General features: G+C 43.8%; 1 pseudogene across 1 annotated transcript; it reads left to right on the top strand.

Moving 5' to 3' along the window:
- Positions 1-31: 31 nt before the first annotated feature.
- Positions 32-27,558, top strand: LOC311128824 (interleukin-1 receptor type 1-like; annotated as a pseudogene). The gene is made up of 10 exons: positions 32-101; positions 14,224-14,476; positions 14,573-14,753; positions 15,898-16,087; positions 17,681-17,743; positions 17,882-18,017; positions 22,175-22,326; positions 22,493-22,577; positions 26,503-26,632; positions 26,931-27,558. The product of its transcript is annotated as an interleukin-1 receptor type 1-like (transcript).

The raw sequence follows: 27,558 nt of genomic DNA, 5'->3' as shown, positions 1-27,558 counted from the left end.
TAAGAGCGTCTGCTAAATGACTAAAATGTAAATGAGTCAGATGTTGCAGCTCTCACTCTTCTCACTCCTCTGTCTCACTGGCAGCGCCAAGGCAGTAGGAGGTCAGTAGCATGAACTTTACCAACAGAATTCATCAGCCATTAATTAATCAATCAATCAATCAATCATGTTACGAGGACAGCTAGAAGTACTGATTGAATTAAACTGTATCAATTTAATAGCTCTATAGGCAGAAACATAACCTTCACTTTGTCATGACTTAACTCTGACCTCTGGTGGGTGTTGATGGAATTATATCCTTTGATATAGCAACCCTGTAAATATCTGTGTGCATGTTTCTTGTTGTTCTGAAAGGTTTAGCACACAGCAAATTCTCCAGTGTTAAAAAAAAAATAGTTTTAAAGGTCCTGAACAGTCATTCTGAAAAGTACTTTTTCTCTCATGGCTAACTACCAGGAAGTTGAAAAAGACAGGCTGAGTGGGGGGTGAGCTTATATTAATTAGTTCGCCTTGACTGACAGCTCTTTGAAACGCCTATGTCAAGCAACTTGGATGCAGTGAGCAGTGTTGCAGTAAAATTATCTCAAGCAAATTTGGTGACACAAAAAGCAACTCAAACAACATTGAAATTGCATCAATGATGTCATTTTTATTTATTTATATATATATATATATATATATATACACAGTGGGGAGAATAAGTATTTGATTGGCGATTTTGCAGGTTTTCCTACTTACAAAGCATGTAGAGGTCTGTAATTTTTATCATAGGTACACTTAAACTGTGAGAGACGGAATCTAAAACAAAAATCCAGAAAATCACATTGCATGACATAAGTATTTGATACATCAGAAAAGCAGAACTTAATATTTGGTACAGAAACCTTTGTTTGCAATTACAGAGATCATACATTTCCTGTAGGTCTTGACCAGGTTTGCACACACTGCAGCAGGGATTTTGGCCCACTCCTCTATACAGACCTTCTCCAGATCCTTCAGGTTTCGGGGCTGTCGCTAGGCAATACAGACTTTCAGCTCCCTTCAAATATTTTCTATTGGGTTCAGGTCTGGAGACTGGCTAGGCCACTCCAGGACCTTGAGATGCTTCTTATGGAGCCACTCCTTAGTTGCCCTGGCTGTGTGTTTAGGGTCGTTGTCATGCTGGAAGACCCAGCCACGACCCATCTTCAATGCTCTTACTGAGGGAAGGAGGTTGTTGGCCAAGATCTCGCGATACATGGCCCCATCCATCCTCCCCTCAATACGGTGCAGTCGTCCTGTCCACTTTGCAGAAAAGCATCCCCAAAGAATGATGTTTCCACCTCCATGCTTCACGGTTGGGATGGTGTTCTTGGGGTTGTACTCATCCTTCTTCTTCCTCCAAACACGGCGAGTGGAGTTTAGACCAAAAAGCTCTATTTTTGTCTCATCAGACCACATGACCTTCTCCCATTCCTCCTCTGGATCATCCAGATGGTCATTGGCAAACTTCAGACGGGCCTGGACATGCACTGGCTTGAGCAGGGGGACCTTGCGTGCGCTGCAGGATTTTAATCCATGACACGTAGTGTGTTACTAATGGTTTTCTTTGAGACTGTGGTCCCAGCTCTCTTCAGGTCATTGACCAGGTCCTGCCGTGTAGTTCTGGGCTGATCCCTCACCTTCCTCATGATCATTGATGCCCCACGAGGTGAGATCTTGCATGGAGCCCCAGACCGAGGATGATTGACCGTCATCTTGAACTTCTTCCATTTTCTAATAATTGCGCCAACAGTTGTTGCCTTCTCACCAAGCTGCTTGCCTATTGTCCTGTAGCCCATCCCAGCCTTGTGCAGGTCTACAATTTTATCCCTGATGTCCTTACACAGCTCTCTGGTCTTGGCCATTGTGGAGAGGTTGGAGTCTGTTTGATTGAGTGTGTGGACAGGTGTCTTTTATACAGGTAACGAGTTCAAACAGGTGCAGTTAATACAGGTAATGAGTGGAGAACAGGAGGGCTTCTTAAAGAAAAACTAACAGGTCTGTGTGAGCTGGAATTCTTACTGGTTGGTAGGTGATCAAATACTTATGTCATGCAATAAAATGCAAATTAATTACTTAAAAATCATACAATGTGATTTTCTGGATTTTTGTTTTAGATTCCGTCTCTCACAGTTGAAGTGTACCTATGATAAAAATTACAGACCTCTACATGCTTTGTAAGTAGGAAAACCTGCAAAATCGGCAGTGTATCAAATACTTGTTCTCCCCACTGTGTATATATACACTGCTCAAGAAAATAAAGGGAACACTTAAACAACACAATGTAACTCCAAGTCAATCACACTTCTGTGAAATCAAACTATCCACTTAGGAAGCAACACTGATTGACAATAAATTTCACATGCTGTTGTGCAAATGGAATAGACAACAGGTGGAAATTATAGGCAATTAGCAAGACACCCCCAATAAAGGACTGGTTTTGCAGTTGGTGACCACAGACCACTTCTCAGTTCCTATGCTTCCTGGCTGATGTTTTGGTCACTTTTGAATGCTGGCGGTTCTCTCACTCTAGTGGTAGCATGAGACGGAGTCTACAACCCACACAAGTGGCTCAGGTAGTGCAGCTCATCCAGTATGGCACATCAATGCGAGCTGTGGCAAGAAGGTTTGCTGTGTCTGTCAGCGTAGTGTCCAGAGCATGGAGGCGCTACCAGGAGACAGGCCAGTACATCAGGAGACGTGGAGGAGGCCATAGGAGGGCAACAACCCAGCAGCAGGACTGCTACCGCCGCCTTTGTGCAAGGAGGAGCAGGAGGAGCACTGCCAGAGCCCTGCAAAATGACCTCCAGCAGGCCACAAATGTGCATGTGTCTGCTCAAACGGTCAGAAACAGACTCCATGAGGGTGGTATGAGGACCCGACGTCCACAGGTGGGGGTTGTGCTTACAGCCCAACACCGTGCAGGATGTTTGGCTTTTGCCAGAGAACACCAAGATTGGCAAATTCGCCACTGGCGCCCTGTGCTCTTCACAGATGAAAGCAGGTTCACACTGAGCACATGTGACAGACGTGACAGAGTCTGGAGACGCCGTGGAGAACGTTCTGCTGCCTGCAACATCCTCCAGCATGACCGGTTTGGCGGTGGGTCAGTCATGGTGTGGGGTGGCATTTCTTTGGGGGGCCGCACAGCCCTCCATGTGCTCGCCAGAGGTAGCCTGACTGCCATTAGGTACCGAGATGAGATCCTCAGACCCCTTGTGAGACCATATGCTGGTGCGGTTGGCCCTGGGTTCCTCCTAATGCAAGACAATGCTAGACCTCATGTGGCTGGAGTGTGTCAGCATGTTACGAACCCCGTGGCTCTAAACGTCTAGGGTGGATGGACATGAGACCCGTAACATAAGTTATGCAAATTATAAGTGTGACCTGGAACAGTGAGAACCAAAAATGACACAACAACCATGAGCTACCGTCAAACTTAAATGGTTTATTGCTAAACACACGGTAAAGGTTTGGGAAAAAGGGCTGAGCAGGACCCAAGAAATGAAACAATAGTGTAAAACCCCCTAAACTGATCTAGCCTGCCTGAAGAACCGCTAGGCTACTGCTACCATACAAAAATACAGTGGGTGGTCCGCTCAGGTCTAACTGGTGTTTATAGACAGATTTCTTCCTACGGGTAATGTACGCCCAAGGGCAACTAGCTTAAACTCCCCTTTTCCCAAAAACACACAAAGCTACTAAACAGGGTAATCAGCAATAAAATAAGTACACAGGATACAACAGTATCCACACTCAGGTAAAGAAATATATTCTAATAACGTTACCAATAGGGTAACCAACAACTTAGTGCGTACACAACACACAGGACACCACCGTGTCCATACTCACATATGGCAAAAAGTCTCTCTCTCTTGCAACAAACACAAGTCTGGTTTTTATAAAATGGGATGTGTGATTGAACAAACGAACAACAGGTGGTGCAATTAACAGGAATGTTCACTGATTGGTCCAATCAGCAGACACCTCAACGACCACCAATCAGGAACATACAGGACACCTGTGATTAGGGCAGAAGGAGAGAAACACACAAAAACACAGGATACCTGTATCTGTAACACTCCCACCCTTAAAAGAGCAAACCAAAATGGTTTGCGACACACGTACTATCACAACACCCAAAATTCAATAATCATCCTGCCGGGATAACAAAAAAAACCTAGATCATTACACACGAGACAAAGCATCTGCCAACACATTATCTAACCCCTTTTTGTGGCGGATCTCCAAATTATAATTTTGCACGACAAGTGCCCAACGCATAAGGCGTTGGTTCTGGTTGTACATCCGGTGGAGAAAAACTAAGGGATTATGGTCAGTATACACTACCACTGGTAATGCACTGGAACCAACATAAACTTCAAAGTACTGCAGAGCTAACAACAAAGCTAGAGCTTCTTGTTCAATGGTGGAATAGTTTGTCTGACATTTGTTAAATTTCCGTGAAAAATAACAGACAGGATGGTCCACTCCACTCTGGTCTTGCTGCAGTAGAACAGCACCAGCACCTCTGGCACTTGCATCTACCTCCAGTTTAAACGGCCGCTCAAAATCTGGCGCAGCAAGAACAGGAGTACTACACAAGAGTGCTTTAGCAGTGTTGAAAGCAGTACAACAATCTTCAGACCATACAAATTTTCTCGCCGGACTGAGCAAATCCGTTAATGGAGCAACTACCGCAGAGAAATTTTTACAGAAACTACGGTAGTAGCCAACCATCCCTAAAAAACGGCGTAGCTCTCTTCTGGTGGTAGGTGCGGGAAATGCGTTTATAGCTGAGACCTTGGCATCTACAGGGCGCACCTGACCATGGCCGACCTGTTTACCCAGATAAGTAACAGTGGCCTTCCCAAACTCGCACTTTGCTAAGTTCAGGGTTAGAGAAGCGGTTGCTAGACGTTCACACACTACCCTTAGAGTGTTAACATGATCAGACCACTCAGTTGAATAAATGACCAGATCATCAAGGTAAGCACTACAATTAGGAACTCCAGCCAATACTGTGTTAACCAGGCGTTGGAAAGTGGCTGGTGCGTTCCGCATCCCAAATGCCATGACAGCATATTGTAGGAAGTGATCTGGGGTCACAAAGGCAGAGATGTCGGAGGCACGTGGGGTTAACGGCACCTGCCAGTAACCTTTTAGAAGATCTAGTTTGGTTACATAAGTAGCAGCACCAACAGTATCAATACAGTCATCCAGTCTGGGTAACGGGAACGAGTCGGGCACTGTGACAGCATTGACCTTCCGATAGTCCGTACATAATCTGGATGTCCCATCAGGTTTAGGAACCAGAATGCACGGAGAACTCCAAGGACTTGAACTTGGCATAGCCAGGTTATTCTCCAGCAAATAACCGACCTCACCCCTCATTATCTTTCTCTTAGCGACGTTGACACGATAAGGATGTTGCTTGATAGGTGCAGCGTTTCCAACATTAATGTCATGTTCTAACACATTAGTACATGTAGGAACATCATTAAAAAGACATGGAAAGCTGTGTAATAGTCTCACAATATCATCTGACTGTCTGTCCGTTAAATGAATCAGGCTTGACGGGAGAGACAGCAGCATCTCTGAATTGGGCAATCTAGCACACTGCTGCTGAGTATTGCGCAACTCCAAACCATCTCCGTCCACATCATTAACATGACCTCCCACTACAGCCGTAGCAGCAACAGAGACAGCCGACTCGGCCAGTTTCTCTGGACTGTCTACCTGAGTGACGGGTCTGGTGTGGTATGTCTTCAACATGTTAACGTGGCACACACGAGATTGCCGTTTTCTATCAGGAGTCTGTATCACATAGTCAGTTTCAGTTAGTTTCTTTTCAATGACATAAGGCCCAGAGAAACGTGCTGATAATGACGCTCCTGGCACAGGCAACAACACAAGAACTCGGTCACCTGGCTGCAGTGAACGAGAAACCGCCTGTGTGTCATAGTGTCGTTTCATCCGTTTCTGTGAGGAAGACAGCGCTTCCTTTGCTAGAGCGCAGGCAGCATGTAGGCGCTCACGAAAGCGACTAACGTAGTCCAACACATTTTCTTTCACACACAACCCTTGTGACAAAAACTGATCCTTAAGGACTTTCATAGGTCCTCTCATGGTGTGTCCAAACACCAGTTCAGCTGGGCTGAACCCTAGGGATTCCTGTACTGTCTCACGGACAGCAAACAACACTAGAGGAACTCCCTCATCCCAATCTTTCTCAGATTCCAAGCAATATTTACGGAGCATAGACTTCAGGGTCTGATGCCAACGTTCAAGCGCACCCTGAGACTCTGGGTGATATGCGCTTGACACACGGTGTGTAACTGCCAAGGATTTTAACACTTGTTTGAAAAGTTTAGAAAGGAAATTCGTACCCTGATCAGTTTGTATCACCTTAGGTAATCCAAAAGTTGAGAAGAATTTGATCAACGCTTTACTCACCACTGGAGCAGTAATCCTTTGCAGAGGAATGGCCTCTGGGTACCTGGTGGCCACACACATAATTGTCAACATAAACTGGTTACCCGATTTTGTTTTTGGTAATGGTCCAACACAATCAACCATCACATGTTCGAATGGTTCACCTATGGCCGGTATGGGACAAAGAGGCGCGGGGGAAATAACCTGGTTCGGTTTCCCAACTACTTGACAGGTGTGGCAAGTCCGACAGAACTGAGCCACATCTTGTTTTAAGCCAGGCCAAAAGAAATGTCGCAAAACTCGATCATAAGTCTTGGTGACTCCCAGATGTCCGGACCACTGGTGATCATGAGCGAGGGATAAAACATTTTGTCGAAAGGCTGTAGGAATCACTATTTGGTAAACAGCATTCCAATCTCCGCCAGCGTCAACATGGGATGTCCATTTACGCATGAGGAGATTACCATCAATGAAGTATGCCATGTTTTTCTTCTTTAGCTCGTCCTCTGAGACAACACTAGAAAAACATTTAGCCAGGCTAATGTCAACCTGTTGGTTAGCGATCAGCTGCTCACGAGTAACTGGTAACTGTATTGCTTCAGCAACAAGTTCCACATCCTTCTTCCTTTCTCTGGGCTGTTGGTCAGACTGCACCAGCTTACCAGAGGTAGCACCCGAACTATCCTCTGGGTCACACTCTCTGAATAGAATCGTGTCTGACAAATCTACCACTTCACCCACTTGTCGTGCTTGAGCACGTGTGACAGCACAAGCGGGGAACACATCTGGATAACCCTGTGCCAGCTCCTCGGAGAGAGACTGGTCACTTTTATCCAATACCTCCAATATGGGTATTACTTTTCCTCCGGCAATATCGTTGCCCATTATGAAGGTCACCCCTTTTACTGGCAACATCGGACGTACGCCAACTCTGAACAATCCACTGACTAACTCAGAGTGTACGTTCACAAAGTGCAATGGCACTGGGACGAAACCCATTTCAATTCCTTGTACTAACACACTGGAACCACAATATGTATTATTAGACAAGGGCAACACATCAGCTAGTATGAACGACTGCGCCGCACCAGTATCTCTGAGGATTCTAACTGGACGCTGAGACGCTTCATCATCTGATATAGAAACAAACCCCTCAAAAATGAACGGTTCATAACTGTGATCTGGGACAGGGACTTTCAAACCACATTCACTATGAGGCTTCTGTCTTGATTCCGGCCTTACAACCGTACGAATCAGCCCAACACCCGTTGGCGGCCTGGCGTGCTGAGGCATCCCCGGTTTGCGTTTTAGCAGAAAGCAATCATTAACTATATGTCCCACCTTATGACAATAGAAACAGTGACGCACATCTTTTGGGCGTGCTGGATGTACTGCTGGTCGACTAGGCTTAAAAGTTAGCAACTCCGCAGCCCGGCTCTCCGTACGAGCCGAAAACACGCTCTTATGCGTCAACACAAACTCGTCTGCCAATATAGACGCTTCCGACAGTGAGGATACTTTCTGTTCGTTCAGATAAACTACAATGCGTTCCGGTAAACAATTTTTAAACTCTTCTAACAAGATTAACTCCCGTAGAGAGTTAAAATCAGTTACCTTACTAGCACTGTGCCATTTGTCAAACAGATTTCCTTTGTCTCTAGCAAACTCCACATAAGTCTGAGTAGGAGACTTTTTATGAGACCTAAATCTCTGTCGATATGCCTCAGGAACAAGCTCATAGGCACGAAGAACAGTAGCTTTGACCACCTCATAATTCAAACTGTCTTCAAGAGGTAGCGCTGCCAGAACCTCTTGGGCTTTACCTGTTAGCTTACACTGAAGTAATAGGCACCATACCTCGTCGGGCCATTTCAATGCTACCGCTATACGTTCAAAAACACTGAAATAGGAATCAACCTCTGACTCCCTGAACACAGGTACCAAGGTGATCTGCCTACTAATATCAAACGTAGCAGATGACACAGCTGGTGAGGATGGCTCACTAGCAGGCATAGTATTAGCAGAGACTAACCTCGCTGTTTCTGCCTCTAGTTCCATTTTACGCATCTCCAGTTCTTGATCAAGCCTACGCGTCTCCAGTTCTTGATCAAGCCTACGCGTCTCCAGTTCTTGATCAAGCCTACGCGTCTCCAGTTCCATCTTACGCGTCTCCTGTTCTATCTTACGCGTCTCCTGTTCTGCCTCTAGCTCCATTTTACGCATCTCCAGCTTGTCTTGCCTGATTTGTGCCCGCTCTTCCGCCTCCATTTGGAGCCGTGTCGAGCGGACATCCATCCTGGCATCACTGTCAGTCAGTGGGGAGAGGGGGTCATAACGGGGCAATGTGGCTGGAGCCTTAGTCTCGTCCTCAGACACTGATGGGCTTACAGGAACAGCAACCACATCCCCTACAGGAGCAGCAGACTCAGGCGGCGGTAACTCAAGCACTCGCTCGTTTAACAATATCGCTAGCACTACTTCCCTAACTTCTGCTTTCACTAAACCCCTCGGTATGGGTAAAGAAAAGTGGTCAGCCAAAGCCTGTAGATCCACTCTACGACAATTCTCAAAAATCTCCCACGTAGGGTTTTCCAAAAATGCTTCCAAATCAAAAGTAGCCATCCTACTAGCAACACGAGCCGTCGACTACTGAACACAAAAAAAAACAGGTAGTACAGCTGCCAAGCTCAACACTGAACCAGACACTTACTAATTTGCACGAGTAGCATGGGATAGATCCCGGACGAACCCCCACTTTATGTTACGAACCCCGTGGCTCTAAACGTCTAGGGTGGATGGACATGAGACCCGTAACATAAGTTATGCAAATTATAAGTGTGACCTGGAACAGTGAGAACCAAAAATGACACAACAACCATGAGCTACCGTCAAACTTAAATGGTTTATTGCTAAACACACGGTAAAGGTTTGGGAAAAAGGGCTGAGCAGGACCCAAGAAATGAAACAATAGTGTAAAACCCCCTAAACTGATCTAGCCTGCCTGAAGAACCGCTAGGCTACTGCTACCATACAAAAATACAGTGGGTGGTCCGCTCAGGTCTAACTGGTGTTTATAGACAGATTTCTTCCTACGGGTAATGTACGCCCAAGGGCAACTAGCTTAAACTCCCCTTTTCCCAAAAACACACAAAGCTACTAAACAGGGTAATCAGCAATAAAATAAGTACACAGGATACAACAGTATCCACACTCAGGTAAAGAAATATATTCTAATAACGTTACCAATAGGGTAACCAACAACTTAGTGCGTACACAACACACAGGACACCACCGTGTCCATACTCACATATGGCAAAAAGTCTCTCTCTCTTGCAACAAACACAAGTCTGGTTTTTATAAAATGGGATGTGTGATTGAACAAACGAACAACAGGTGGTGCAATTAACAGGAATGTTCACTGATTGGTCCAATCAGCAGACACCTCAACGACCACCAATCAGGAACATACAGGACACCTGTGATTAGGGCAGAAGGAGAGAAACACACAAAAACACAGGATACCTGTATCCGTAACACAGCAGTTCCTGCAAGAGGAAGGCATTGATGCTATGGACTGGCCCGCCTGTTCCCCAGACCTGAATCCAATTGAGCACATCTGGGACATAATGTCTCGCTCCATCCACCAACGCCACATTGCACCACAGACTGTCCAGGAGTTGGCGGATGCTTTAGTCCAGGTCTGGGAGGAGATCCCTCAGGAGACCATCCGCCACCTCATCAGGAGCATGCCCAGGCGTTGTAGGGAGGACATACAGGCATGTGGAGGCCACACACACTACTGAGCCTCATTTTGACTTGTTTTAAGGACATTACATCAAAGTTAGATCAGCCTGTAGTGTGGTTTTCCACTTTAATTTTGAGGGTGACTCTAAATACAGACCTCCATGGGTTGATACATTTGATTTCCATTGATAATTTTTGTGTGATTTTGTTGTCAGCACATTCAACTATGTAAAGAAAAAAGTATTTAATACGATTATTTCATTCATTCAGATCTAGGGTGTGTTATTTTAGTGTTCCCTTTATTTTTTTGAGCAGTGTATATATATATATACATCTCCCGTTTGGCATGTCTTTTGTGATGTGTTTCACAGCAGCACTGACGGATGTGTTGACATGACAACTGAGTCAGAGTTTTGAATGACCCTTCCCCCCCTTTTGTTCCATGCTGGATGAAGACCTCGCTAGCCAGTAACTAGCTAACACCAGACACAGATGAAATGGGAAACATATAAGAATATTTGCCATAGATTGATAGGGTAAACTTGTAATTATATTTGCTGACACCATTCAGTCACATTTTGGCGCCAGTAGAGTAGCTATCCAGCTGTATAAACCATGCCCCTCGGCAAACATGTCTTCTCCGATGTTGGTTAAAAGGCGGTACTTATTTAAATTAGGTAAGAGAATATCATGTTACAGTACCAGTGGTGTATTAAAATGAGAGTTAAGGTGATGTCACGTTGTCCCCTAAATAATGAATCCAAGTATTTGACATGGGGGAGGGGACCAGTAACTTTATGATCAAACTTTATCAATGTATAACTTATCATACTTTAGTCATCATACTTTGATCTGGTTTCCTTCAAATATCATCACATTTCATGAAAAACAACATTTTAACTATTCATGACCTTTAAATCAACACTGAAAGTGTTGTCTATGGACCCCATATAAACACCGGAACAGTGTTAAATTAATTTACAGATTAGTGTAAAGCCTTATTCAAATATTTCCCAGAGTGCCTTGCCTTTTGAGTAAATTGTAGAGTTATCACCAATGACTATATATGTTATTGACAGAGACATGGTTGATGTATTCATCCATTTTCGGTCCTATGGACTTCACCCAGTATTAGGTGAGATCCTAAGTGAATGTTATCATTAAAAATATATATGTTTAACACAATACCACACGTCATTTTGGGGGCCAAGTTTTACCCTTTTATAGGGGCCTGAAACTCATACATATCACTTTGAACCAAAACCACGTCATTATTATCATATTTCCCAGCATGCTCTATTGCAGGTTGATATTTCAGAATTGTTTGTTAAAATATCTATGTTTGTGCACGTACATTGATTGACTGATTAATCTTATGCTACACAAATATAAATGACATACATTTTTCTAAACTAATCCAATCAGTTAGTTCAAATCAGGAAGTTGAAAAAGACAGGCAGTCATTCTGAATGCAGGTTTCAGGTGAATAATTATTCCAACTGTTGGATCTCCACCCACTGATTGGATTCCAATAGGAATTACATATCACCTTGCAAGCTAGCATAATGTGACTTGCAGGCCTGATATGGCGTGTAAACCATGGGTTTCAGGCCCTTGTGTTACACTCTCAGAATAAAAGGTTTACATTTGTGACTAAAGGGATACAAACACTTATTTGTCTTTGTGTAGCATAAGATTAATCAATCAATCAATGCACCTGCACAAATATAGATATTGAAACAAACAATTCTAAAAACAATCATCCTGCGATAGAGCAAGCTGGGAAATATAATAATGATGGGCATGGTTTTAGTTCAAAGTGACGTGTATGAGTTTCAGGCTCCTTTATTAGGTTAAAACTATGCCCACAAAATAAAGCCTTATGAAATAAATACAGTGCACTTGGAAACTATTCAGACCCCTTCACCTTTTCCACATTTTGTTACGTTACAGCCTTATTCTAAAATTGATTAAATGCACATTTTTCCTCATCAATCCACACACAATACCCCATAATGACAAAGCGAAAACAGGTTTTTAGAAATGTTTACCAAAAAAAAAGAAACAAGTATTTACATAAATATTCAGACCCTTTGCTATGAGACTCGAAATTGAGCTCAGGTGCATGCTGTTTCCATTGATCATCCTTGAGATGTTTCTACAACTTGATTGGAGTCCACCTGTGGTAAATTCAATTGATTGGACATGATTTGGAAAGGCACACGCCTGTCCCACAGTTGACAGTGCATGTCAGGGCAAAAACCAAGCCATGAGGTCAAAGGAATTGTCCGTTGAGCTCCAAGAAAGGATTGTGTCGAGGCACAGATATGGAGAAGGGTACCAAAACCTTTCTGCAGCGTTGAAGGTCCCCAAGAACACAGTGGCCTCCATCATTCTTAAATGGAAGACGTTTGGAACCACCAATACTCTTACCAGAGCTTGCAGCCTTGCCAAACTGAGCAATCGGGGGAGAAAGTTCTTGGTTAGGGAGGTGACCAAGAACCTGATGGTCACTCTGACAGAGCTCCAGAGGTCCTCTATGGAGATGGGAGAACCTTCCAGAAGGACAACCATTTCTGCAGCACTCCACCAATCAGGCCTTTATGGTAGAGTGGCCAGACGGAAGCCACTCCTCAGTAAAAGGCACATGACAGCCCGCTTGGAGTTTGCCAAAAGGCACCTAAGGACTCTCAGACCATGAGAAACAAGATTCTCAGGTCTAATGAAACCAAGATTGAACTCTTTGGCCTGAATGCCAAGCGTCCCGTCTGGAGGAAACCAGGCAACACTCATCACCTGGCCAATACCATCCCTACGGTGAAGCATGGTGGTGGCAGCATCTTGATGTGGGGATGTTTTTCGGCGGCAGGGACTTATAGACTAGTCAGGATCGAAGGAAAGGTGAACGGAGCAAAGTACAGAGAGATCCTTGATGAAAACCTGCTCCAGAGCGCTCAGGACCTCAGACTGGGGCGAAGGTTCACCTTCCAACAGGACAACGACCCTAAGCACACAGCCAAAACAACGCAGGAGTGGCTTCGGGACAGGCCTCTGAATGGTCTTGAGTGGCCCAGCTAGAGCCCGGACATGAACCCGATCGAACATCTCTGGAGAGACTTGAAAATATCTTTGCAGTGATGCTCCCCATTCAACCTTACAGAGCTTGAGAAGATCTGCAGAGAAGAATGGGAGAAACTCCCCAAATACAGGTGTGCCAAGCTTGTGGCGCCATACCCAAGAAGACTCGAGGCTGTAATCGCTGCCAAAGGTGCTTCAACAAAGTACTGAGTAAAGGGTCTGAATATTTATGTAAATGTGGTATTTCAGTTTTTAATTGATTTGCAAAAAAAATGTAAAACCTGTTTTTGCTTTGTCAATATGGGGTATTGTGTGTAGATTGATAAGGAAAAAAACACATTTATTTAAGGATGTAACGTAACAAAATGTGGAACAAGTGAAGGGGTCTGAATACTTTCCGAATGCACTGTATGGCATAGTGTTAAATATATATATATTTTTTATGACAACATATTCACTTAGGATCTCACTTTTCGAAGTCCGTAGGACCAAAAATGGATGAATGCAACAACCATCTCTCTGTCACTAACAAATACAATGGTGGTAACTCTACAATTTGCTTGAAAGGCAAGGCACTGTGGGAATATTTGAAAAAGGCTTTACACTAATCAGTGTGTTAATTTAACACTGTTCTGGTGTCTATATGGGTCCACAGACTCAACACTTTCAGTATTGATTTAACACCATCAGTGTTCTTTTATTTAATAAATTTTTTGTGGAGAATTTGTTGTGAAGAGATATATTTTGAATGGACCATCTCTGTAAAAACTCTGTCTATGCATACTACATGACACGCGTAATAATTGCATAATTTCTTTGCCGTGCATCATTTCTCCAATGTGTTTTTCTTTAAGAGGTGGCCTCAATAAAAAAGATGGTGGTCCGCAAACAGTCCCTGTGCCGCATGTTTGTCTTTACTTTACTTTATATACTCTTTGTGTGCAGATCTCTGTGAGGACAAAGGACGAGAGGTTGAGCGGGTGTTTTCAGTTTCCGGTGATGCTGCCATGTTAACATCCACCCTGGTGGACCTCAATATGTCTGACTACCGCAGCATCCCCTATAACATCTCATGGTATGACCCAAGGACTGGGAGAGAGCTGACCAGGGAGACAAGAAAGACTCTGCCGCGGGGAAAGACACTGTGGATTTTTAACATCGCGATGGAGGATGCTGGAAACTATGAGTGTGTTGTGAGGTAGGGGCAATACTTTTGTCTGCTGTGTGTGTGTGTGTGTGTGTGTGTGTGTGTGTGTGTGTGCTGTAAATCTTTTCTGTTACCTTTGATAAACAGACTACCCTCCCAGTGCTATAAGAAACCGGCCTTACTGATTGTGAACCACACCAACCCAGAAGAATGCGGTCGACCAGAAAAGGCCGACCAGGTCCTGACCAACAAAGCCACCGGTTTTCTGAACTGCCCATTGAGTGACCATATCAGGGAAGTGGACAATTACTCCATTCAGTGGTACAAGGTGAGTCCTATGGGGTAAACAGACAGTGCAGTGCAATGGGAGAGTGTTGAGAGGGAACGCCTGACAGCAGGGGTGGACTGGCCATGCCGGATGGGCTGGTACATATTTAGCCCAATGGGATTGTCATTTTTTTTTTTTTTTTACATAATTATAATTATCTGGCTAATAACCAAATTTGTTCACCCAAAGTTCACCCAAATTACAATGACATTGGTTTCCTTACCCTGTAGGCCAGTCTATGGACAAGGTATAACAACAACGTGCTTTGGTTTGGTTTCCCTTGCACTGTTGTCACATGGAAGCATTTTGGCATTTGTGGCACAAATCTCATTCAAGTCATTTGACCGATATTGGCATTTGTCGCGCATCAGTATGAAACATTTATGCACTCACTAACTGTAAGTCGCTCTGGATAAGAGCGTCTGCTAAATGACTAAAACGTAAAATGTAATCATGTTCAAATCAATTTGAGATACATTTGGACATGATGTAGTCCCCTGTAGCTCAGTTGGTAGAGCATGGCGCTTGCAACGCCAGGGTTGTGGGTTCGTTTCCCACGGGGGGCCAGTATGAAAATGTATGCACTCACTAACTGTAAGTCACTCTGGATAAGAGCATCTGCTAAATGACTAAAATGTAAAAAATGTAAATGTAATAACGGGGTCCACAGTGACAAAAATGGGCCTTTTGGGGGCCTCAAGGAAAGAAAATGGGCCAATGTCGGGTCCTCAAGGGAAAAATGGTCTGGTGTGTCAGAAATGCCATGGCGGATTTCTGGTCCCAGTCTGCCCCTGCCTGACAGTGCTGGAAAGCCTGTTTGAACTCTTTCTTTTCAGTCATTCAGTCTGTCTCTATGTATTCTTAATTTGTGTTTAAAACTATAGGAATGTGGGGTTATTACTACTAGTGACTACATTTGAACAATGTTCCATCAGATACGGTATATACTCTTTACATTGTTCATTGCTCTCACACATTGTACTGCATTGAATAGTTCTGAGAGTAGGTATTCTAAGGTAAGACATTATCACAACTTATCTGTAATTGTGTATTCATTTTGTTTTATTAGCCATATTCCATTACTATGATATTCCATTCCATTACCACTACCTTTCAGTGTGGATTTCTACTTTAAACCTTTCAGGGCTGTGAACCCATTGTGAAAGATGACCCATTGTGGAACAGGTTTAGCTATGTCAATAACAGTGTTACGGAGTTACTCCGAGTAGAAGCGGTCATTCCTGAGGACCATGCGTTCTACACCTGCACCATGACCTTTAACTTGGAAGGGCTCAGCGGCAGGATCTCAGAGACCATCAACGGTATGGTGGACGGTGAGTTTTGTTGGCACAGCTCATAAAGGTTGTCCCTAACCACAGATTATTACCATATACCCCCAATCCTTACCACAGCCATTACAGAGATACAGTGCCTTCAGAAAGTATTCACACCAGTTGACTTTCTCCACATCTTGTTGTGTTACATAGTGGGATTAAAAGGGATTTAATAGTCATTTTTTGTTAACAATCTACACAAAATACCCTGTAATGTCAAAGTGTAAGAAAAAGTCTAACATTAAAAAAAGAAAAAAATAGAAAAATAGAACACTAATATATCTGATTACATAAGTATTCAACTCCCTGAGTCAATATATGTTAGAATCACCTTTGGCAGAGATTACAGCTGTGAGTATTTCTGGGTAAGTGTCTAAGAGCTTTCCACACCTGGATTGTGCAACATTTCCCCATTATTCTTTTCAAAATTCTTCAAGGTCTGTCAAGTTGGTTGTTGATCATTGCTAGACAACCATTTTCAGGTCTTGCCATAGATTTTCAAGCAGATTTAAGTCTAAACTGTAACTCGGCCACTCAGGAACATTCACTGTATTCTTCGTAAGCAACTTCAGTGTAGATTTGGCCTTGTGTTTAAGGTTATTGACCTGCTGAATGGTGAATTCATCTCCCAGTACCTGGTGGAAAGCAGACGGAACCAGGTTTTCCTCCCTGGGTTCGTTGTTGAATCTGTGTTTGAAATTCACTGCTTGACTTAGGGACCTTACATATAATTGTACTGTATGTGTGGGGTACAGACATGAGGTAGTCATTCAAAAATCATTTGAAACACTGTTATTGCACACAGAGTGTCACGATCGTCAAAAGGAGCGGACCAAGGTGCAGCGTGGAATGCGAACATACTTTATTTATATTCACCACACGAACAAAAACAACAAAACGATACGTGAAGTCCTTGGTAACAAACACAAACCAACACGGAACAAGATCCCACAAAACACAACTGCCAAACGTCTGCCTAAGTATGGTTCCCAATCAGAGACAACAAGCAACAGCTGATTCTCGTTGCCTCTGATTGAGAACCACCCCGGCCATCACAGAAACACATGAACTAGATACTGAAATAATGAACACAAAACATAGACTCTACACACCCTGGCTCAACATAAAAGAGTCCTTAGAGCCAGGGCGTGACACAGAGTGAGTCCATGCAACTTATAATGTGACTTGTTAAGCAACATTTTACTCCTGAACTTCTTTAGGCCTGCCATTACTAAGGCATTGAATACTTCTTGACTCAAGACATTTCATCATTTTTAATTAATTTGTAAACATTTCTAAAAACATTCCACTTTGACATTATGGGGTATTGTGTGTAGGCCATTGATACAAAAATCTAAATTGCATCAATTTCAAATTCAAGCTGTAACACAACAAAACGTGGAAAAAGTCAAGGGGTGTGAATACTTTCTGAAGGCACCGTATATGACCCTGAATCAGAGGTTATGAGTTCATAGAGGCTGCTTTGAAACTTTGCTCTTTGAGAGCTTAGAAAGGGTTGTTTTCTATAGGGTCAGGTGACTGAATATTTCTGTGTCTTTCTATGATGTTTATGAATCATTGTCATAATTTCAGTGCAGTATTGCCTGGAGCCCAAAGTGGTTGTACCTGCCAATGAGATCATCAAAGCAGATCTGGGTGAGTAAACCACTAGAGAACGTGTGTGTGTGTGTGTGTGTGTGTGTGTGTGTGTGTGTGTGTGCGCGCGTGCGTGCGTGAGTTTATTATTTATTTTCATTCATGATCCAAATAAAGAATTCAATGTTTGCCCCCTAGGTTCTTCCTTCAGTAAGATGTGTCGGGTGTTTGTGCCGAGTGTGGGGAATAAATGTTGCACGGATTTGAATTGGAAAGCTAGCAATAACTCCATTTCCAAAATTGTCTCAGAGCGCATCTTTCAGGAATCACAAAGGTAGGTTGAGACAACACAACAGTATCGCAATACACACTGTAAGAATTCTACAAATGTGTTGCTTTTTAACCATTTTCATGTAGACTTGATTGTGTTTTTTTTTTTTTTTTTTTTTCCACCTTTATTTAACCAGGTAAACCAGTTGAGAACAAGTTCTCATTTACAACTGCGACCTGGCCAAGATAAAGCAAAGCAGTGCGATAAAAACAACAACACAGAGTTACATATGGGGTAAAACAAAACAAAGTCAAAAATACAACAGAAATAAATACATATACAGTGTGTGCAAATGTAGCAAGTTATGGAGGTAAGGCAATAAATAGGCTATAGTGCAAAATAATTACAATTAGTATTAACACTGGAATGATAGATGTGCAAGAGATGATGTGCAAATAGAGATACTGGGGTACAAATGAGCAAAATAAATAACAATATAGGGATGAGGTAGTTGGGCGGGCTAATTTCAGATGGGTTGTGTACAGGTGCAGTGATCGGTAAGGTGCTCTGACAACTGATGCTTAAAGTTAGTGAGGGAGATAAGTGTGTTTTGGATCATTGTCTTGCTGCATGACCCAGCTGCGCTTCAGCTTCAGCTCACAGACGGATGGCATGACATTCTCCTGTAGAATTCTCTGATACAGAGCAGAATTCATGGTTCCTTCTATTAAGTCAAGTCGTCCAGGTCCTGAGGCAGCAAAGCATCCCCAAACCATCACAATACCACCACCATGCTTGACTTACAGTATGAGGTTCTTACTGTGTAATGCAGTGTTTGCTTTTCGCCAGACATAATGGGACCCATCTCATCCAAAAAGTTGACTCAAGTTTGCCAAAAAGCACCTGAACCATCAAGACTCTTTGAAGAATGTTCTATGGACAGATGAGTCAAAAGTATAACTTTTTGGACGACATGGGTCCCATTACGTTCTACAGGAGAATGTAAGGCCATCTGTCTGTGAGCTGAAGCTGAAGCACAGCTGGGTCATGCAGCAAGACAATGATCCAAAACACATATTCAAGTTTACTTGAAAATGGTTAAAAAGCAACACATTTGAAGTTTTGTAATTTACTAGTCAAAGTCCAGACCTAATTCCAATTGAGATGTTGTGGTAGGACTTGAAACTAGCAGTTCATGCTTGAAAACCCAAAAATGTTGCATGCAAGAGTGGGCCAAATTCCTCCACAGTGATGTGAGAGACTGATCAACAACTACAGGAAGCATTTGGTTGCAGTCATTGCAGCTAAAGGTGGCACAACCAGTTATTGAGTGTAAGGGGGCAGTTACTTTTTCACACTTGCATAACTTTGTTAATTAAATAAATAAAATAAGTATAATTTTTGGGTTTGTTATTTGTACACTCAGGTTCCTTTATCTAATATTAGGTTTTGGTTGAAGATCTGATAACATTCAGTATAAAAAATATGCAAAAATAGAGAAAATCAGAAAGGAGAAAATACTTTTTCACGGCACTGTATATGCCTGTATTCTGTGTCATCCAGATGGATGTTCTACTGTATAGTATCTAAACTGTTGGTATCGTATCAGGTATACCACTGAGATTAAGATAGGCTCCATATACCTTAATACATAGTGCTTGCTTTGAAACTTTGGAACTTCACAAAATCAAATCAAATCACATTTTATTTGTCACATGCGTCGAATACAACAGGTGTAGACCTTACCGTGAAATGCTTACTTACAAGCCCTTAACCAACAATGCAGTTCAAGAAATAGAGTTAAGAAAATATTTACTGAATAAAATAAAGTAAAAAATCAAATAAAAAGTAACAATAAAATAACAATAACGAGGCTAAATACAGGGTGTACCGGTACCAGGTCAATCAGCGGGGGAACAGGTTAGTCGAAGTAATTTGTACATGTAGGTAGGGGTAAAGTGACTATGCATAGATAATAAACAGCGAGTAGCAGCAGTGTAAAAACAAAGGGAGGGCGGGGTGTCAATGTAGATAGTCCAGGTGGCCATTTGATTAATGTTGACACAAAGGAACTTGAAACTCTCGACCAGCTCCACTACAGCCCTGTCGATGTGAATAGGAGCGTGTTTGGCCCTCCTTTTCCTGTAGTCCACGATAGCTCCTTTGTCTTGATCACGTTGAGGGAGAGGTTGTTGTCCTGGCACCACACTGCCAGGTCTCTGACCTCCTCCCTTTAGGCTGTCTCATCGTTGTCGGTGATCAGGCCTACCACTGTTGTGTCGTCAGCAAACTTAATGATGGTGTTGGAGTCGTGCTTGGCCACGCAGTCATGGGTGAACAGGGAGTACAGGAGGGGACTAAGCATGCACCCCTGAGGGGCCCCAGTGTTGAGGATCAGCTTGGCAGATGTGTTGTTGCCTACCCTTACCACCTGGGGGCGGCCCGTCAGGAAGTCCAAGATCCAGTTGCAGAGGGAGGTGTTTAGTCCCAGGGTCCTTAGCTTAGTGATGAACTTTGTAGGCACTATGGTGTTGAACGCTGAACTGTAGTCAATGAACAGCATTCTCACATAGGTGTTCCTTTTGTCCAGGTGGGAAAGGGCAGTGTGGAGTGCGATTGAGATTGCGTCATCTGTTGATCCATGGGGGCGGTATGCAAATTGGAGTGGGTCTAGGGTTTCCGGGATGATGGTGTTGATGTGAGCCATGACCAGCCTTTCAAAGAACTTCATGGCTACCGACGTGCTACGGGACGGTAGTCATTTAGGCAGGTTACCTTCGCTTTTCTGGGCACAGGGACTATGGTGGCCTGCTTGAAACATGTAGGTGTTACAGACTTGCTCAGGGAAAGGTTGAAAATGTCAGTGAAGACACTTGCCAGTTTGTCCATGCAGGATCTGAGTACACGTCCTGGTAATCCGTCTGGCCCCGCGGCCTTGTGAATGTTGACCTGTTTAAAGGCTACGGAGAGCGTGATCACACAGTCGTCTGGAACAGCTGGTGCTCTCATGCATGCTTCAGTGTTGCTTGCCCCGAAGCGAGCATAAAAGGCATTTAGCCCATCTAATAGGCTCGCGTCACTGGGCAGCTCGCTGCTGGGTTTCCCTTTGTAATCCGTAATAGTTTGCAAGCCCTGCCACATCTGACGAGTATCAGAGCCGGTGTAGTAGGATTCAATCCTAGTCCTGTATTGACGCTTTGCCTGTTTGATGGTTAGTCTGATGGCATAGCGGGATTTCTTCCAGTCTGTGCTAGCAAAACAGTGACAGCCAGTGACTGATGTGGTGTACTCCTCAATGCCATCGGAAGAATCCCGGAAGACATTCCAGTCTGTGCTAGCAAAATAGTCCTGTAGCTTAGCATCTGCTTCATCTGACCACTTTTTTATTGACAGAGTCACTGGTGCTTCCTGCTTTAGTTTTTGCTTGAAAGCAGGAATCAGCAGGATAGAATTATGGTCAGATTTGCCAAATGGAGGGCGAAGGAGAGCTTTGTATGCGTCACTGTGTGTGGAGTAAAAGTGGTCTAGGGTTTTTTTCCCTCTGGTTGCAGATGTGATATGCTGGTAGAAATGAGGTAAAATGGATTTAAGTTTGCCTGCATTAAAGTTCCTGGCCACTAGGAGCGCCGCTTCTGTCCTGCCGATGCACGGAAATCCAGCCAACTGTATATTATCCGTGTCGTCGTTCAGCCACGACTTGGTGAAACATAAGCTATTACAGTTATTAATGTCCCGTTGGTAGGATAGTCTAGAACGGAGCTCATCCAGTTTATTCTCCAGTGATTGCACGTTGGCCAATAGAACGGATGGTAGAGGCGGGTTCCGAAAAATTCTCACAAGGCACCCGATCTCCGCCCCCTGTACCTCTGTCTTTTCTTCACACGAATGACGGGATTTGGGCCTGGTCTCGGAGAAACAGTATATCCCTTCTGTAAGACTCATTAAATAAAAAAATCTTTGTGCAGTTCGAGGTGAATAATCACTGTTCTGATATCCAGAAACTATTTTCGGTCATAAGAGACGGTAGCAGCAACATTATGTACAAAAAAGGTTACAAACAATGGAAAAAACCACACAAAATAGCACAGTTGGTTAGGAGCCTGTAAAACGGCACCCATCCCCTCAGGCGCCAATAACAGTGTATGTTATGTTAACTGTTGCCATGATGGTTTGATTGTGCGTTCACAAGGGGGAACTTGTCTGTCTCCCCCCCAGAGCAGGGAGTGGAGAGAAGAAGAGGAGGAGGGTGTATGGTTGGAGCGTCATTTGAATTTCTTGATGGTGGAAGAGGAAGACTTTTACATCAACTACACGTGTTTGGTTTCCAGTGACAGAGGCATTTCTTTAGCCTTCTTCATACTACAGCCTACAGGTTAGACAATACTGTCTGGAGGATAACATAAAGGTGTTTCAAAAGAGATCACACACATATTATCCTGTCCCTTTACCCTTGTTTTGATAGTGTATTATAACAACTGCAACCTCACCACTTTTGAAAAAACTGTTATAAATGCTATCTTCTCTCTTTTTCTGCACAGATCCAAACTACCTGCTCCCTATTGGGGTACTACTGACCAATGCTGTCGCTCAGGAGGATGTTCCCGCTTCTCTACACAAACACAGGTACGCAATGAGAGACACTTTACCGCACATATACTGCGCAAGCACACTCATGGAAACATTAATAGAAACATGCCTGAGCGCGCACACGCAGACATGCACACACTCATGCACACACACACACTATCTGCAGACTCATTGCATACTGTGCTTTCACGAAATGGAAACTCGCACTAACATAAATATACATTCCTACACCAGATAAAGACAGATATGCACATACAGCATGTCTCCCCACAAACCCCCAGGCCCACACTTAAACCCACACACACACGCATGTTGCATTGCTTGTGTTAGGTTCTGAACAAACTGAGTAAAAACTCAAACGGACAACTAGAAAAAGCTCAAACAAAGTTTATTCACCCACTGGGTCATACAGCTGCAAAGACAAAGATGTTTACACAATCACATATATTTATACCTTCCTACTAGGCGGAGTCAACCCCTTGCATATCTAGACAGCCAATACATCTCTGTTGCTAGTCAGGAACGTATTTGGTTCCTCTCATTGGTGTAGCCTCCTGCTAGAACCTTCATGGGCATGGAAATATACAGTTGAAGTTGGAAGTTTACATACAGTCATTAAAACTTGTTTTTCAACCACTCCACAAATTTCTTTTTAACAAACTATAGTTTTGGCAAGTCGGTTAGGACATCTACTTTGTGCATGACACAAGTAATTTTTCCAACAATTGTTTACAGACAGATTATTTCACATATAATTCACAGCAATTCCAGTGGGTCAGAAGTCTACATACACTAAGTTGACCGTGCCTTTAAAGTTGGCTTGCAAGCTGAAGAACACCATCCCAACTGTGAAGCACGGGGGTGGCAGCATCATGCTGTGAGGGTGCTTTGCTGCAGGAGGGACTGGTGCACTTCACAAAGTAGATAGCATCATGAGGAAGGAAAATTATGTGGATGTATTGAAGCAACATCTTAAGACATCAGTCAGGAAGTTTAAGCTTGGTCGCAAATGGGTCTTCCAAATGGACAATGACCCCAAGCATACTTCCAAAGTTGTGGCAAAATGGCTTAAGGACAACAACGTCAAGGTATTGGAGTGGCCACCACAAAGCCCTGACCTCAATCCTATAGAACATTATGGGCAGAACTGAAAAAGCGTGTGCGAGCAAGGAGGCCTCTTACACCAGCTCTGTCAGGAGGAATGGACCAAAAGTCATCCAACTTATTGTGGGAAGCTTGTGGAAGGCTACCCGAAACGTTTGACCCAAGTTAAACAATTTAAAGGCAATGCTACCAAATACTAATTGAGTGTATGTAAACTTCTGACCCACTGGGAATGTGATGAAATAAATAAAAGCTGAATAAATCATTCTCTTTACTATTATTCTGACATTTCACATTCTTAAAATAAAGTGGTGATCCTAACTGACCTAAAACAGGGAATTTTTACTAGGATTAAATGTCAGGAATTGTGAAAAACTGAGTTTAAATGTATTTGGCTAAGGGGTATGTAAACTTCCGACTTCAACTGTATGTGTGTGACAGGACTGACTGTTCCTCCTCACCAGTGGCGGCTCCTGAAAAAATTCTCAGGAGGGGCAATTTTTCTGATGATTTAGGTGACCTACACACGTGCACGAGTCCGTGCACGCGATTCCAGATATCTTTACCTCTGAATAAACTGCCTTTATTATACCATATCCACCCTGTCCAAAGTCTCTACTTGGTCTCAGTTCTCCAGTAAACTTGTGATTATCAACAGTACACAACGGTAACAAACAATTGGGGGAACTCACGGGGCAGATAGTAACCACTTAAAAGGAAGCGATTCCCAAACCTTCCATAACAAAGCCATCACCTACAGAGAGATGAACTTGGAGAAGAGTCCCCTAAGTAAGCTTGTCCTGGGCCTCTGTTCACAAACACAAACAGACCCCACACAGCCCCAGGACAACAACAACAACAACACAATTAGACCCAACCAAATCATGAGAAAACAAAAAGAGAATTACTTGACACATTGGAAAGAACAAACAAAAAAACAGAGCAAACTAGAATGCTATTTGGCCCTAAACAGAGAGTACACAGTGGCAGAATACCTGACCACTGTGACTGACCCAAACTTAAGGAAAGCTTTGACTATGTACAGACTCAGTGACCATAGCCTTGCTATTGAGAAAGGCCGCCGTAGGCAGACCTGGCTCTCAAGAGAAGACAGGCTATGTGCACACTGCCCACAAAATGAGGTGGAAACTGAGCTGCACTTCCTAACCTCCTGCCAAATGTATGACCATATTAGAGACACATATTTCCCTCAGATTACAGCGATCCACAAAGAATTCGAAAACAAACCCAATTTTGATAAACTCCCTTATCTACTGGGTGAAAAACCACAGTGTGCCATCACAGCTGCAAGATTTGTGACCTGTTGCCACAAGAAAAGGGCAACCAGTGAAGAACAAACACCATTGTAAATACAACCCATATTTATGTTCATTTATTTTCCCATTTGTACTTTAACTATTTGCACATTGTAACAACACTGTATATATACATAATATGACATTTGAAATGTCTTTATTCTTTTGAAACTTCTGAGTGTAATGTTTACTGTTAATATTTATTGTTTATTTCACTTTTGTTTACTATCTACTTCCCTTGCTTTGGCAATGTTAACACACGTTTCCCATGCCAATAAAGCCCTTAAATTGAATTGAATTGATAGTAAGGTCGCAATGACACAGAAAGCAGTTCAATGTCGGGGTACAGAGTCGCTCTCTTACCAGGATCGCGGTCCGCTCTGACCAGGGTGAAGGTGGCCGGCTCCACTTCTCTGTCCGGGACTCTGTCATCCAGCCAAGTCTCCCAGCTGTATTGGGATTCAGCTGCCAGCAGCGTTTTCATTATTTAGTCCGTTCGTAGCGGGTATGTACACGATCAACAAGATCAGTCCAAAACCAACCACTGGAAATCCATGGTTGGCAGAATGTTTGTAAACTAAGTCTACAAATTAAAAACATAAAATAACGCCGCACTGCAGGTCGCAACAGAGACGCTGCTGGCCGCCATTGTCTTAGTTACGTTCAACGTTACGTCACGTATGACGAAAGCGCGTAAGTGCAAGCCCACAGACACCCATAGAGAATGTATTGAAAGCTTTGAAATGTGAAAAAAATAGATTTTACATGACAGGCTATGAGAGACTTCTGGGCGATTTTCAACTTGACTGAAATCGCCCCAAAAACGGGCGGGGCCATTTGAAGCACGACTTTAGCCTGATTTGACATTTAGTGGCTGGCAGATCAGACGTGAACACTGATAACTGCTGTTGCCGTGATATAATTGATTAGAAAAAAAATCCCTTCCTTTTCCCGTTTGGAAGTGCGTCGCCCATATCGCCCTATTGAAGAAGCCGTCCCTGCTCCTCACTTCATCTGACCTGACCTCGGGCCGAATTCCTCACTCCTCCCTACTCCACGGCTGTCCTACCTTAGCAGTGACTGAAACCAGACTGTTGTCCTTTGCCTCTCTCTATAGGGTACATGAGATTTAAGAATAAAATTTTCCAACAGAATGTAAGCTCTGCACTCCCCTTTCTCACTCAGTAACTTTCCATACACCCGGTTCTAATATGGTAACATGAATAAGTATATTCCAAGCTAGAATCCAACACTTGTTTCCCACTCCCCACCTGACCACAAGTAAAATCAGTAGCAAGTGTAGCAATGTATTGTAGCACATCCCACAGCTATGCAAGCACAGCATTTTCCATGACTCAGAGGAAACAGAGAGGAAGTTTGATACAAGGCACTAAATAGGCCATGTAACCATAAAACACAAGCAACTATGGTGTCATAAATAACCAAGCCTCCTCTGTTAGGCAGGTTTGTGGAGGCTTTTGCTCTAGCCCAGCACTAACACATCTATTTTGTTTTACCTGTCCCTATCCTGCATGTGGCAGACTCTGATGGGAAGTTGTATGATGCGTACGTAGCATACACATGTTGCCCTCCACATGTTGCCCCAGGTTCTGGAGGGGAGGTGTGGCTACAGGCTGTTCATACTGGGCCGGGACAGCCTACCAGGGGAAGGTATGACATCTCAGCTCGACCCTGAGGCTCCAGGTTCCAGAAGACTAAGTTAGCCTTGGCATTAGTACATAAGTAGCATGATGATGAAATATGTGAAACCTTTCTGAAATCATAAAGACCTTCAGAAACCATTTCAATGGTAGAACAATGTTTTAATAACAATTTTCCCTGCTCCCTGACCCCCTCTTCTCCTCCCTCCTCCCTTTCCCCCTCTTCTCCTCCCTCCTCTCTCCTCCCTTTCCCCCTCTTCTCCTCCCTCCTCCCTTTCCCCCTCTTCTCCTCCCTCCTCCCTCTCTAGCCATAGTAGATGCAGTGGAGGAGAGCATGCTGGCAAGCCGGCGTCTCCTCCTGGTCTACTCTGGCTCTACGTTCTGCAGTGGAAGCCACAGTGACAGCAGCAGTGGTGTCCTGGAGGCCTGGCAGAGCTTCGAGAGGCAGACGGCCATGCACCGTGCCCTGTTGGAGGGCTCCCTTAAGGTGGTCCTTGTGGAGCTGGAGGAGGTCTCCCCCACACAGCTGACCCTCTTCCCTGAGTCGGTGCGCCACCTCCGGGAGCGCCAGGGCGCCGTCTGCTGGTGGAAGAGTAGCAGAGGGTTGAGGTGTGGGAGGTGGGGAGAAGAGGAGGAGGTGGAGGAGAAGAGAGGGGAGCTGGCTTCGTCCCCTCTCTCCTCACCCTCTCTTTCCTTGTCCTCATGCTTCTGGAAGGAACTGAGGTATTATATGCCAGTGAGGGGCACGAGGACGAGGTGACCAGAGAAGAACAGCCTGATGAAGTTGTGATGGGATGGATGGGCTTTGGAGAGGACAGTGTTAGACATAACGAGGAAATCTGTTGAATGAAAGGACTTCTGGTACCTGACTCTCTCAACACATTTTCATGAAAAATTATTGAATCCAGTTATTTATGTGTGACTGATACCGGTGTG

Source organism: Coregonus lavaretus (genome assembly GCF_964263955.1).
Source record: "Coregonus lavaretus genome assembly, chromosome: 5".
Taxonomy (NCBI): Eukaryota; Metazoa; Chordata; class Actinopteri; order Salmoniformes; family Salmonidae; genus Coregonus; species Coregonus lavaretus.
The sequence above is the reverse complement of the archived record's forward strand: the minus strand, read 5'-3'. Positions and strand labels throughout refer to the sequence as shown.